The 15,000-nt window shown below is 35.0% G+C and overlaps 1 protein-coding gene across 8 annotated transcripts in view; it reads right to left on the bottom strand.

Annotated features, from left to right (window-relative positions):
• The window catches only part of LOC101886358 (cadherin-18), a 433,737-nt gene that overhangs the window by 200,113 nt on the left and 218,624 nt on the right, over positions 1-15,000 (bottom strand). For 2 of the 8 annotated variants that reach the window (XM_073918835.1, XM_073918840.1), the window contains exon 1: positions 11,701-11,861. The exons of the other annotated variants lie outside the window; for them this stretch is intronic. The gene's annotated coding sequence lies outside the window, so the exon portion shown is untranslated. Of the gene's footprint in view, positions 1-11,700; positions 11,862-15,000 lie in introns of those variants that run through there. 8 annotated transcript variants of the gene reach the window in all.

Genomic DNA, 15,000 nt, shown 5'->3' with positions numbered 1-15,000 from the left:
TATCATTGCTGCCTTTGTGTCAGTCAGTCAAGAGGTTTTCATTCTGACTAGATTTAGCTTTAAGAAACAACATTAGACAGTATAACCAGAAATATACTGTGCAAAACCACGATAGAGTTTTTAAATGTTATTCAATAAACACCCAGTATAGCCAGGTGCTAAATACACTGAAAGACTTGCACAGCATATTAATGAAGCCATTATGGATGTTTTCTAAGTAAACAGCTTTTTTTTCTCATGTAAACAGGATTTTTATAAATACACTATTTGCCTGGAGTTACACTATTAACGTCAATGAAAATCTTTACGTCATAATGTGTTTTTAAAGATTTGAATACATTAGTAAATTTCTTAGAAGAGGTTAGTCATTATATAAAAAAATAGAAGCGTTATAATTAGGCATGCAACCATTCTTTATACACTTCACAGACAACTTGGCCTGGTCAGCACCTGGATGGGAGACCTAATAGGCTGTGAATAATATTGCTACTTAGGGCTAAGGGTGGGAGGAAAAAAAAAGATAGGTCTCACAATTCTTTCTCTGGTGATTTTTAATAAATTCTCAAAAGTTCAAAATTAATTCTGTACGTAAATTAGATTAGATTAAGTTAGTGAAAATGTAGGTCTATGTATGGCATATGTACGAATGTTGCCAAATTTCCTACATTTGACAATCCTTTTAAACATGTTACCCAACGCTGCGCTTCTCACCTGCTGTCTGCTGTTTTAATTTTCTGCCTCAAGTCAACTTCAAGTCATCGTCCACAACATGCAGAGTTATGTTTATATTTGGTGAGTGACCAGCATTAGAATCACAGCAGAATGTGGACAGGATGGCATTAACGTGATCATGGACACTGACAGCAGAATTATATGTCACTTCACAGTGTGTGTTCCGCAAATGCAGACAGTGTATGAAAGTCAAAGGCTTTAAAAAATTAATTACATATTGAGTACTATGTTTTGAAGCTTGTGCTCTGAACTAAAATCAACTCTATTATAATTTCCAAATATAATTTTATATAAACACCTTTCCTTTACACTCAGAAATAAAGATACAGAATCTGTTGTACTTTTGTACAAAACAGATGGACATTTGTACATTTAAGGTGCACGTTTGTACCTTTTTTCTTATACTGTAAAACCCAACAGTCAACTTTTTAAAATGAAATGAGTGCAGTTAAATCAAAATTTACTGTTAATTCTACTCATTTGAAAGGAGTTTTAAATTAGATTCAACTTTATTGTCATTACACATGTACAAGGCAAAGAAATGCAGTTTAGGTCTAACCAGCAGTGCAATAGCAGCAAGTGCAGGATACAGGTATAAGTTATAAAGTGCAGTTATATATATTAAAAAATAATAATAATAAAATAAAAAAAAACCTATGCTGATATTTACAGATGGATGTACTATGAACATTATATACAGGTTGTATTAGCTATGAACAGAGATTTACAATAAATTAATATATGTACATGTTGCTATTATTAATCAGATGTGTGCAGATAGATAAACATAATTTCAAATGTATATGTACAGTGGTTGTGTACATAATTACAAATGTCCATGTGCAGTGGGTATGTACAGTTCAAATAAGTGCATCAGCGCAATAATGTGCAAATTTTAAATGTGCAAATGTTAAATAGTGCAGTGATTGTGGGGAGTATAAGTTAGAAGAGACTGGGGGGGGGGTGTATTAGGGGGGCAAAAGAGACAGTGGTCAGTTAAGTCTGTAACCATAACTTTTTTGAACTCACTCTTGAAGGTAATGAGTTAATTAAATACAGAATTAATTCACCTTAAACGGAGTAAGTTCACAGAACTCATCTAGATTAGTTTTTTTTAACTCAAATGGTTTGTTGCAATCAGTACCCTCAACCGGTTTGAGTTGCCTTAACTTATTGAGTTTTACAGTACTCAGTTGGTTTGAGTTCTCTTCATTTAATGGGCTTTACTGTGTTCAAATTGCTTCTTGTACTAAAATGAATCAAGTTCACATCACTTTATTAGTAGTTTTTGAACTTAACCCCTTTAGACCCTGCGTCCATTACAATGGACATCACATGACATCCCATTTTTCTGAAATTTGGAACATAATTCAGGTCTGAAGGGGTTAAACGGTTTGTTGCAATCAGTTTCCTCAAACAGTTTGAGTTACCTTAACTTTTTGGGTTTTACAGATAGTAACATGCACCTTTAAGTACCTGTTAGGAACAAAACTGCCTTTTGAAAATGTGCCGCCCCAGTGCCAGATTTTGTACCTTCATTTCTGACAGTTTTTCTTTGTAAAGGACATTCAGTCACTCATTTTCCTTAAGCTTTGTTCCTTATCTATCAGGGGTCGCCACAGTGAAATGAACTGACAACTATTCCGGCGTATGTTTTACACACCAGATGCCCTTCTAGCCACAACCCCATGTAATGTAATGTAATGTACTGTAATGTGTGTTTATATAGCGCATTTATCATGTATAACCATACACCCAAAGCTCTTCAGAATCATGAGGGGGGTCTCTCCACACCACCACCCTTTGGACGATGCAACGGCCGCCACAGGACAACGGTACCAGTGCACTCACCACACACCAGCTATTAGAGGAGGGGAGAGAAAGTGGGAGACACAGCCAATTCAGTGGATAGGGATGATTGGGAGGCCATGATGGTTAAGGGCTGGAGGGAATTTGGCCAGGACACAGTGGTTACACCCTTACTCATTATTGTAATTGCCAGGGGATTTTTAATGACCACAGAGAGTCAAGACCTCAGTTTTACATCTCATCCGAAAGACAGCACCCACTGACATTATAGTGTCCCCTTTACTTCTTCTGGGGCGTTAGGACTCACAAAGACCACAGCTGAGCTCCCCTGCTTGCCTCACTAACACCACTTCCAACAGTAACAACTAGTTTTTCCATGTCCTCTCCTATCCAGGTACTGACCAGGCTCATCCCTGCTTAGCTTCAGTGAGTAACTGGTCTTTAAATTTTATTTATTTATTTATTTATTTATTTATTTATTTATTTATTTATTTATTTATTTATTTATTTATTTATTTATTTATTTATTTATGTATGTATGTATGTATTTATTTACTTGCTTGCTTGCTTGCTTGCTTGCTTGCTTGCTTACTTGCTTACTTACTTACTTACTTACTTATTTTAGATATTAGTACAATAAATAAAAAGATGGTGTCACAAAAATTCCAGTCATAAACAAAATGATATTAACTTCAATTGTAAAAGTTGCAAAAGCTGTAAAGATTTATTTGCTCAGATGAAGAAAGAGGAAAAAAATAAGGTCAATAATCGTTTTCCAATTGAATTATGATTCTCAGAATTCAATTAAATTTAATCAAAAAGATAGTTTGAGAACAAAAATAAAAATAATTTGTTAGAAAAGAATAAATTTGCACATAAAATGTTTAAAACTTCCCTTGTTATGCATTTAACACATTTTCCATTGAGTAACTAATAGGGAAATCTATTTTCCCTATACCCACGCCTACGCTTCGCAGAAGACAACAGCCAATCACATTACTTTTTCAGGGTTACTAAAACGTGATTGCCTAGTATCTGCTCTAGGGTATTTGTATGGAGCGACCTAACTGGCATCTGTTGACGATTTAAAGTTCACGTGTATCTTTGACGCAGACACAAGAAAAATAACACTTACATTTTTTTTTAAATAATCGGAGGGCAGTTTCATTCAGTGAACCACCTTTGTGTGTAAAGCTGCATGAACAGGTCAAACCATGTGATCTGAGCAGTGCTACTAGTTGACGTCAATCAAAAAGCATCACGGCAGAGCATTACAGTCAATTAGTCGGTGCAACCTCTTATAGACACTATAAATGTAAGAAGCCCTATTACTTGGATAAAGCGGTAAATAACTCTCTGAGGTCATTTAAATACTATGGCACTTCTTGTAAAAAGTAGTGTGCGTAACCCCTGTGTCTTGGACAAATTACCTTCATAAGCCATTTTCAATCATGGCTCCCTGATAATCTATATCCACTGACTTGGCTCGATCACTCTTTTTCACCTTTCCACAGAAACACGATGCATGTGGCAGTTATTGATATACATCATTCCTTTAGTGACTGGGCACTAAAAGACAATTCAAGAACAGAAATAGAGTGATAGAGTAATAGAGAGAGAGAGAGAGAGAGAGAGAGAGAGAGAGAGAGAGAGAGAGAGAGAGAGAGAGAGAGAGAGAGAGAGAGAGACTCATATTGACTTGCATGAGTCTATGAATATGTGTTTTAAAGCGAGTCATATTCTGTTCTACTGATTTCTCTCTCTCATAACCTGTTCTGTCAAGAGAGCTGCTGAGGAACGAAGCTCATGGGAAATTTTGAAGTAGGAGAGCAGATAAAGATGCAGGAATGCTAGGTGATTTCAGAAATGACAGAGTAAGAGATAAAGAGTGAGGGAGAGATGAATGAGCTGATATAACCTTTGGTGCGGTAAACAAATCAGCTTTATGAATATGGTACTTGCATAAATTACCAGTTGTGTTGATATATGTTTTTAAGCCCATACATGTGCTAGGAGAAGTGATGATGTAGTGAAAAAATGGGAGAAGAGGGCGAGAGGTAGGGGCAGACTGGCTATAGGGAGGGTTAAGGTTAGGAAATGTCCTGGTGGCCTGACAGTCAATCTATTAAAATAAAATCTAATCTAATCCAATTAAAATAAAAGCAATGAAAATAAAAGTGGAAGTGGAAATAAACGAAAAGGGAAAATAAGATGAGAAAATGGAAAGGGAAATTTGGGAAAACAGGCAAAGTGGAATAGGACATGAGATGGTAGGGAAACAAAACAAACAACAAAGAGGTACAAACAGGAAAGATAATATTTAATGGAAATGAAAATTAAATGAATGAGGAAGAGGGAAAAACAAACATGATGGGAAGGAAATAGATCAGTAAACAAATTGCAACGTGGGGGACAAAGGGAGAAACAGAAAAGTTACAAGTGAAAAGCTAAAGAAGAGTGGAGATGAAAGGGTGAGGAGGAAATAAAACCAAAGGCAAGAGGAAAAGGACAAGAGGAGAAAATGGAATGTAAAAGAGGTGAAAGACAACATAGAAAAAAGTATGGACAGGAACAGAAAGGTACAAGAAGGGAAAATGGAAAGGAAAAAAGAAGACAAAAAAAGAGAATTGAAGAAAGGCAGGTTTAAAAAAAACAGCAAAAGTGAGGAATGCACTAAAAGAAAAGGATGAATAAGAGCAAAGGAAAAGTAAAAGTGAAATAAAAAATGAAAGGTAAAGCAATGGGGAAAAAACAGTGGAAGAAGGTATAAATATTTTGAGAAAAAAGAGACAGGAAGGTGGAAAAACAAGAACAAGAGAACAAGAATGGGAAATATAATGACATAAGAGGTAAAGAAAACGAAAGCGATGGAAATAAAACATGAAAATTCAATATAGAATAAAGAGCATTGGAATAGAAAGAGTGAGAAGGGGGAAAACTGGAAACAAAGGAAAAAGGAAGGACAATAAAAAAGAGAAAAAAATTGAGAAGATACAGTAAAGAGGAGTGGAAATGAAAGTGTCAAAGGGAAGAGGAAAAGAAGGAGGAAGAGAAATGAAGAAGGACATGGTGGAAAATAAACAGGAAATGCAAAGAAGGCATTGAAAGAAAAGACAATAGATCTGAAAAAAGGAGAAGGAAAAAAGGTACAAACAAATGGAAAGAAAACGAAAAGGTGGGAAATATAAGAAAATATAAGACGTTAAGAAAAGAAAAGGAATTAAAATAAAATAGGAGAGATAAATAAAGCTTAAGAAAGGGAAGAATTACAAAGAGAAAAATGAACGAAAAATATTAGAAAATACAATGACAAAAGAGGAAAAGAAAAAAGAACAGTGATGGGGATGAAACTGAAAATGTAAGGTAGAAGAAAGGACAATGGAAAGACAAACGGAAAGTGTAAGAAGAGGAAACTTTAAAAGCAGAGGCAAAGATGAGAAAGAGAAAGGTTAAAAGGAGAAGGTACAGTGGAGAGGAGTGATATGAATGGGTGAAAAGGAAAAAAGAGGAGAAATGAAGAAGTGCACAGTGAAAGAAAAACAGGAAATGTGAAGAAGGCATTGAAGGAAATAGAATTGAAAAAAGAAGGATGAAAACAAATGAAAAGATCAAATGGCAGGGAACAGAAAAGCATAGGTGAATTTAAAAATTAAGAGTTGAGGAAAGAAAAGAAATGGAAAGAAAAGTGGAGAAAGAAATAAACCTTAAGAAAGGGAAGAACAGTAAAGAGAAAATGGAAATTTTATGATTCATTAATTCATTTATTTCCCTTTATTTTCTTGCATTTTCTTGCATTTTCTTGCAATGAAATGAAACACCATTTCAGCATATGTTATACACAGCAAAGGCCCTTTCAGTCGCAACCCAGTTCTTGGAAACAGCCACACACACAGCCACACACACACACAGCCACACACACACACAGCCACAGCCACAGACACACACACACACACACACACACACACACACACACACACACACACACACACACACACACACACACACACACACACACACACACACACACACACACACACACACACACACACACACATTACAGCCAATTTTGTTTACCCAATTTAACCTATAGTGCATATCTTTGGACTGTAGGGGAAACTGGAGCACCCCTAGGAAACCCCCGCCAACTTGGCGAGAACATGCCATTTCCACACAGAAATGAACTGCTTGTTCAAAATGCATTTTTTTTTTTTTTTTGGAACAACGTAATTGTTAAATATAACATATGTAAAAACGACTAAGTTAACTTAATCAATTTGTATTGGGATAACATGAAGAACTTTTGTGGAACCCAAAATATTTTGAAAGATGAAAGAAAATGCAATTGAAAAAAGGAGAGCAAAAGAAAGGGACATGCAAAGGGAACCCAGCAAGAAGAATACAGAGAAAATGGCAAAGGCTGAGAGTGGTAAGAGAAAATGGACAGGGCAAAGGGAAAAGAAATGAAAGGAGAATTGGAAATCTAGGAAACAGTAGGACATTGGAAAGGGTTCGGGGTGAGAAAGGACGTTTAGTACAATGATATTTAAGATGCAGATAAAAAAAAAGAGAGGAAAACCAAAGGAAGGCAGAAGACAAGCGAACAAGCAAAGCATGAAGACTGTCATCTCTGGCTCTCTCTGTGATCCACCCTCATGTTTCATCACACATTCTTCTCTTTTACCGAGACAAATCGCTAGCATAAGCATCCTTAACAATCTCACACAGCAGGATAATCACTTCATTGCAGGCTTTTTTTGTTTCCCTAACGATGTTTCTCTCCTCGAAATGCTGTTTTGAAATCACCGCCTCGACACTTAGCAGTAAGCCACACTGTATTCGTCTTGAGCAGACATGCTAACGCAACAAACAGAGAAGTACAGGCATTAGCCTCCTGCAGGCAGAGCCAAATCAGCTTCCAATGCCGGTTTAATTCATGGTATTAATGACTTTCTGTGAACTGTGACACGAGCAGCTTTTAGCATCAAGAGTATTTGCTTAATTAAAGGGCTACAGGAAGTAATGAGCTGTCGGGACTAGATAGCTGTGCATTCCCGCTCTATTAGGACGAGTCAGTTGTGAGGAGGATGAATTAGAGAGGCAGCTTCACAGGTCTGAAGGTTATGACGCCTCGAGGGTTTCATTCACTTATTGACACTTTGGTTTTCTTTGTTTGGTGTAAAGCGCCTTTCCGAGGTTAACAGGGTGAAGGTTCAAAGATTGATTTGTTGCGTGGCCTCAATTTAACACTGTGTGTTTGCATGAGAAGATCCTTCAGAGATGGTTCAATTGGATGTCAGTGGCCACATTCACTGATGTCTGAAGAATTTTCAAGACGAAGCATTCAAGTGGACAGTGGTATACTCTGGATTATAAGTGAAGACTCTAGATCAGGGATGTCCAGACACGGTCCTGGAGGGCCGGTGTCCTTCAAAGTTTAGTTCCAACCCCAATCAGACACACCTGGGCTGACTAATCAAGCTCTTACTTGGCTTTCTAGAAATGGTGTGTTGAAGCAAGCTGGAGCTAAAATCTGCAGGACGCCGGCCCTCCAGGACAGAGTTTGGACACCCCTGCTCTTGATGGAGATGGAGATTCAAGCATATAATGCAAACATAATAATTTAAAATAATAATAAACTAAAGAAACTAGGGTAGCAAGGAAGTGGAAAACTACTGGAAACTTTCCATGGGAATTTAATATGAGAAATTGTCTAATTTAGAAACCAGGAATTCAAGGGAATTAATGACAATTCTTTTTGGGAAATGCATAAATAATCAAACATTTTACATACATAATATAAACATTGTGTTTGGTCATAACAGGGTAAGATAACACTTACATAACAATTCACACCATTTACTACTGGCATAATACTTGCCTGTTATTAAGACATTAACCCTTACTGTATGTATTGTTGGGGGTGTTTTCATCCACTTTGGGGTGATTTTGAATCCTAATTTGGCCATCTGTGTTTCAGCTAACGGAATGATTTTTGGTGACAAATCGTATATGGACACATATTTTGGCAAAGTACTTTGAAATATTTAAAGAACTCAACAATACACTCTGGGCAAACACCCACTAAATTAAACTGCTGCAAAAATGCATCAGTTGAAATCAGAATTATTAGTTCCCCTGATTTTTTAGCCCCCTGTTTTTTTTTTTTTTTCCCCAAACAGGGAAAAACAGAGAAGATTCTAGCAAAATAATAGTTTCAGTAACTCATTTCTAATAACTGATTTATTTTATCTTTGCCATGATGACAGTGAATAATATTTTACTTATTTTTTAAAGACACTTCTATACAGCTTAAAGTGACATTTAAAGGCTTAACTAGGTTAATTAGGTTAACTAGGCAGGTTAGGGTAATTAGGCAAGTTATTCTATAACGATGGTTTGTTCTGTAGACTATCAAATACATAGCTTAAAGGAACTAATAATTTTGACCTTAAAATGGTGTTTATAAATTTTAAAACTGCTTTTATTCTAGCCGAAATAACACAAATAAGACTTTCTCCAGAATTAAAATATAAATGTGACTCAAGGTAGTTAAAACTACTGTATATTTTGTTTAATTGTTTGTTTTAAATAAAAAATATATATATATCTTTAATTTAATTGATTTGCCTGACTTGAGAGATGTATCCACAAAAGAAATGGTGTGTTTTGGAAATGTTTTGTACAATGTTCGGCTTGAAATGCAGAAATGTGGTTTCACTAAAAAGTAGACGAGGGAATCCCCTCCCTGAGAGCATGTTAGACATTTAACTGAAATTGCAATAAATGTGTTTTATAAACCAGATTATCCGGCAAGATATGTTTAAACTATATACAAAAAAATTCCCATTTAACGGCTAATCAGCATTCATGTAAATTCCTAGTTTATTACCTTTAATTCACATATAGTTTCATGTAAAGTTTCAAGCTTTGAAAATTTCTAGAATTTTGTAACACTAACAGTAAAACTTTACTATAGGGTTCCAACCTGAAGCAAACATAACAAGAAACATTAACATTTAAAAAAAATAAAATAAAATAAAACACATTAAAATATGTAAACATGCAAATATAGTACATTTTAAAGCATTCATTAAAAGCAATTAGTTTAATGTTACCTAATATTATTGTAAAGTGTTACTAATATGTTATTACTATTATTATTACAAACTACCAATACTGAATATATTACATGCATGAACCTCTAAATGTTTCAAGAATTTTGCAAACCTAACATTAATACTTAACAATAAAGTTCCAACCCCAAAAAAAAACATAACAAGAAACATATAAACACATTAAAATATGTAAAGACGCTAATATAACACACATTTATAAAGCATTTATTAAAAGCATTTAAATTTAATATTACCTAATATTATTGTAAACTGTTACCAATATGTTACTTTTATTATTATTATTATTATTATTATTATTATTATTATTATTATTATTATTATTATTAATAATAATAATAATACTACTACAACTACTACTACTACTACTACTACTACTACTAATAATAATAATAATAATATAAATAATAATAATAATAATAATAATACACTACTTCTACTACTACTACTACTACTACTACTACTAATAATAATAATAATAATAATAATAATAATAATAATAATAATTATTATTATTATTATTATTATTACTATTATTATTGTTATTATTACTGATTAATATTACTCATAATTATTATTATTATTATTATTATTATTATTATTATTGTTATTATTACTGATTAATATTACTCATAATATTTTTCTAGTTGACACTGAATATATTTAATGTATAATGTCTAAATGTTTTAATTCACATTGATAATAATAATAATAATAATAATAATAATAATAATAATATTAATAATGATGATAATAATAATAATAATAATAATAATAATAATAATAATAATGATAATAATAATAATAATATGAATTATTATTATTATTATTATTATTAGTAGTAGTAGTAGTAGTAGTAGTAGTAGTAGAATATTAGTATTATTTGTATTATAATTATTATTATCATTATTATTATATTTATTATTATTAAACACAACTTTTGTTTCCTTCTTTTAATTTTTAAAAAGAGGCTCATAAACACCTCAAAGAGCCAAGGCATCTACTTTATATAACTCCCATGAATCAGAATGAATCACAACAGGAGGGTTCATGAGGAACAGCTCTGTCATGCACTGTCAACTGAAGTCTCGGAATGTGAAAAATCACTAGATTTTCCAGCTGGAAACATCCACATCATTGCCATATGTAACTAGGCCTATATATCAATCGTCAGAGGCTGATTTACCCAGCCGAACGCCGCCACTGCCGCTGCTCTCTGGAGAGAATCAAATCCCTCTCAAATCCTACAACCAACTCCTCTGCAAAGTGGCCCAAATTGAATCATTTCGCAAGAAGGAGCTGAGAAAAAAGAAAGCTCTCCACACACGGCGGACTCAGAAAGCCTTCTTTATCTCTTTCACAACCGTTCTCATTCCATCTTACGAAATCTTCCATTTGCCAAGCGACGGTCCAAACAGCACGCGCTCTGTATCCTTTCAGAAAGCTGTAATAGAGCAACATTGTGCCCGAAACAACAAAACGTCTCAGTGTGTGTGCTAAACAAGCTGCGTTTCAAGCAAAGTGACATTAAGACTTGACACACACGCTTCAACAACTTCTACTCCAGCGGTGGAATCTCCCCAAACATTATTAGCATTCATCCACCACCTCTGATCCCTCCGTCTGGATGACGGCGCGACCCCGGGCTCAGAGCTCCAGCAGAGCGCTGGATTTTAAGTGCGGCTGTAAGAAGATAAGCCTTATAAGCTGCAGACATGCACCTCTCAGCTGCGTCTGGCAATCTGATGAAGCGCGCATCATCACACACACGCACGGCCGAACGGCGTCTGGTGAAGGTTTACTTCACACAGCAGCGCAGCAGGAGATACTCAGCAGATAGCACACACTGAATACAAATCTCCTTTTATCCCCATGTTTGACTTCTTGTCTGGAAAACAGCAGCAGCAGCAGCATCACTCAACTCGGGTTTCAACTTCCCACAGATAACTCACTCTCTGCATGCCACACACACACACACACACGCACACAAAACATGATGCATGGAAAGAGAAATGTGCAACGTTACCTAATGATACAAGTCCACAAATGTGTCTGCGTCTCTGGTGCTTGCTGTAAAGTTTCCAAAGAGACTTTCCGTCCCATGCGTACCATTGTCACCGCGCGTGTGTGTGTGCCTGTGCTCCCTTGTCGAGCGTGTGCTGCTCGGCTGTGTTCAGATGCGCGTGTGTGGGTGAATCCTCTCTCACTCCTCCGCTGCTGCAGCTCAGGCGAGTCTGGAGCTCTGATTGGCTGATTCTGTGCTCAGCGAGCGTCCGTCATGTGTGTGCCTGCCCTCGAGTTCTCTCTCTCGCTCTCTCTTTCTCTCAGTTTCTCACAGCCTGAACACGCTGCATGTCTACGATTTATTTTATTACCTCTGATTTGGAGTTAATTTCATTTTCTCCCTTTGATCATGTTAATATTATCAGCACTAGTATTTCATTTTCTTTATTGCACACTGCTGTTTTTTTCTCTCTCTGTTCTCTTTTGTTTCTTTCTGTGCTTTACAATTTTCAACTCATATCTGATTTTGATGCTGACATCTATTTCATTTATTTATTCTTTTTTTTCAGATATTTCACTGTGTGGTTAATGATGTGAAATACAGTGCATTTGGAAATAATTCATAACACTTTAATATTTCTAAATTTTTTATGTTACAGCCTTATTTTAAAATGGAGTAAATAAATTTTTTTCATCAAAATTTTACACACAAAACCCCATAATGACAATGTGAAAATTGAGTTTTTAAAATTGTTTCAAATAATAATAATAATAATAATAATAAAACTGAGAAAAAAAAAAAAAAAAACGCCCAAAAGTATTGCTCAATACTTTGTTGATGCACCTTTGGCAATGAAAAAATTGTACAAAAGCACACACATCTCTCTTAATTGAGTGCTCAGCCAAAACCGCAAAAAGAAAAATAATAAAATTATTTTTTTTAAAAATGTCAATCAAAGGCGGCAACACCAAGGCTCTAAAAATACAAATTTATTAAATTAAAAAGGCTGACACAGAGTGTGTAACATTTCGAGCCACCCGGCTCCTCATCAGACAAACATTAACATTTATTTGCACCTTTGACAGCAATTACAGCCTCAAGTCTTTTTGAATATGATGCCACAAGCTTGGCACACCTGAATTTTTGCCCATTCCTCTTGGCAGTAGCTCTCAAGCTCTATCAGGTTGGATGTGAAGCGATAGTTTACAGCCATTTTCAGATCTCTCCAGAGATGTTCAATAGGATTTAGGTCGTTAGATTACTTTTCTTTTTTCTGAATTTCTTTTGAAAACAAAGTCGGTTGGGTTTAGCGAAGTGGGTGGGCACTAGACAATTGGTGCTTTTTAAAACCCTTTCGGTTGGGATTAGGAAAGGAGAAAAGTGGGTTAATCGATTGATCAGTCAGTCCGTCAGTCAGTCAGTCGACAGCGACCTCTGGTGCATTTATGCGAGAGGAGCAGACGCGAATGGCACTCGCAAGAAAAATTTGAGATCTCAAAAAGCCTACACAGCGGATTCGCAAAAACTGCAAAAAAAAAAAAAAGAAGAAAAAAAAAACGTATCTTCGTATTTAATCATATTTATTTGACACTCTATAGCAGTGGTCACCAAACTTGTTCCTAGAGGGCCGGTGTACTGCAGATTTTAGCTCCAACTCTAATCAAATGCACCTCAACAAGCTAATCAAGGTCTTACCAGGTATACTTGAAACACCCAGGCAGGTATGTTGAGGCAAGTTGGAGCTAAATTCTGTAGGGACACAGGCCCTCCAGGACCAAGATTGGTGACCCCTGCTCTATAGAAATGTATATCGCGGTTTATTTTCAGAATAAGCCAGGGTTGTTTATTTCAGATGATGTAACAAATCCATATTTGGTGAAATACTACTGATTTTTGATTGCAGCTAATTAAAAGTCTTTTTTATCAATTGTAATTTTCTGTAAAAAAAAAAAAACAAAAACAAAAAAAAACATGAATTACAATATCTTTATTATATAAAATATTTGGAAAATAAATGTATAGTTTATTTTATTTTGACAATAGTAATTTTTTGTTAACCCCCCCCTCATCCCCACCACACTCCCCCGCCACCCCCTCTAAATTAGAATAGTTGTATTCAACCAAACTGTATTAGTCCTCCAAGAATAAAACAAATATTAACATTTTACTAAAACCTATACCTAATAAATTCAGTAAATTACCTCAATCACCACTTGCTAAACCTGAGGTCTGCAGATGAGGATCCAACTTTGAACCAGATGAGCTACAGCAGCGGAAGACACTCCTACAATAAACACATGCTCACCAAAACAAAACAAGACACCATAAAGATTGAAAAATGATTCCCTAGTCTAAAGAATCTTGTTTTCTGCTGTGACATTCTGATTGTAGTGTCAGAATTCAAGAAATGAACTAATGTAAACATCATATGATTGTCACTCGCATACTTCTTTTCAGCACAGCCGTTGTGGGCAAATGTTATTTCACTTAATTAATATTCATGAGTTGCTTATGAGTCAGTCTTTTCATTTCATTAATACAACCCCTGTAAGCCCATTTATTTGCTCTTTGGCCATTTAGCCTCATTTCATTTCAAAGACCACTAATGCTGCAAACAGTAATTTACATAAACACCGACCCACTGACTTGTCATCCAAACTAATCAGCAGGTCAGTGTTTATGTAAATAATGTCAGCTGCATAATCACAGTTCGCTTAAAATAGTTTATGCATGCAACAAGTAATGTCTCTTAAATTGAAAAACAAAATAATAATACTAGTAGTTCCAAACATATGACATTGACACAGGTGAGTCCTTATTATTTCTATTATATAACAGAACACACGGGCAAAATTGCATAAATTAATGACGAGTTCTATAGCACCAAATGTCAATGTATGACAAAATTGAACATGAATAAATGGACTAGTGTCTGTGAATAAGAAAATATATAAAGACTACTTAAATAAGAAGTCTGCTAAATAAGTTGTACAAATATTATAATATGAAAGACTTCAATGTAGAGAGCCACATATTTGGATTGATTGTGTCTACACTTCTATACAGCTTGAAGTGACTTTTAAACGCTTAACTAATTAGGTTAACTAGGCAGGTTAGGGTAATTAGGCAAGTTATTGTATAACGATGGTTTGTTCTGTAGAATATCGAGAATAAAATTTGCTTAAAGGGGCTAATAATATTGTCCCTAAAATAGTGTTTAACAAATTCAAAACTGCTTTTATTCTAGCCGAAATAAAACAAATCAGACTTTCTCCAGAAGAAAAAATATTATCAGACATACTGTGAAAATTTCCTTGCTCT

This window comes from Danio rerio, chromosome 12 (assembly GCF_049306965.1).
Source record: "Danio rerio strain Tuebingen ecotype United States chromosome 12, GRCz12tu, whole genome shotgun sequence".
Classification (NCBI taxonomy): Eukaryota; Metazoa; Chordata; class Actinopteri; order Cypriniformes; family Danionidae; genus Danio; species Danio rerio.
Note: the sequence above shows the minus strand (reverse complement) of the source record. Positions and strands in the feature narration are given on the sequence as shown.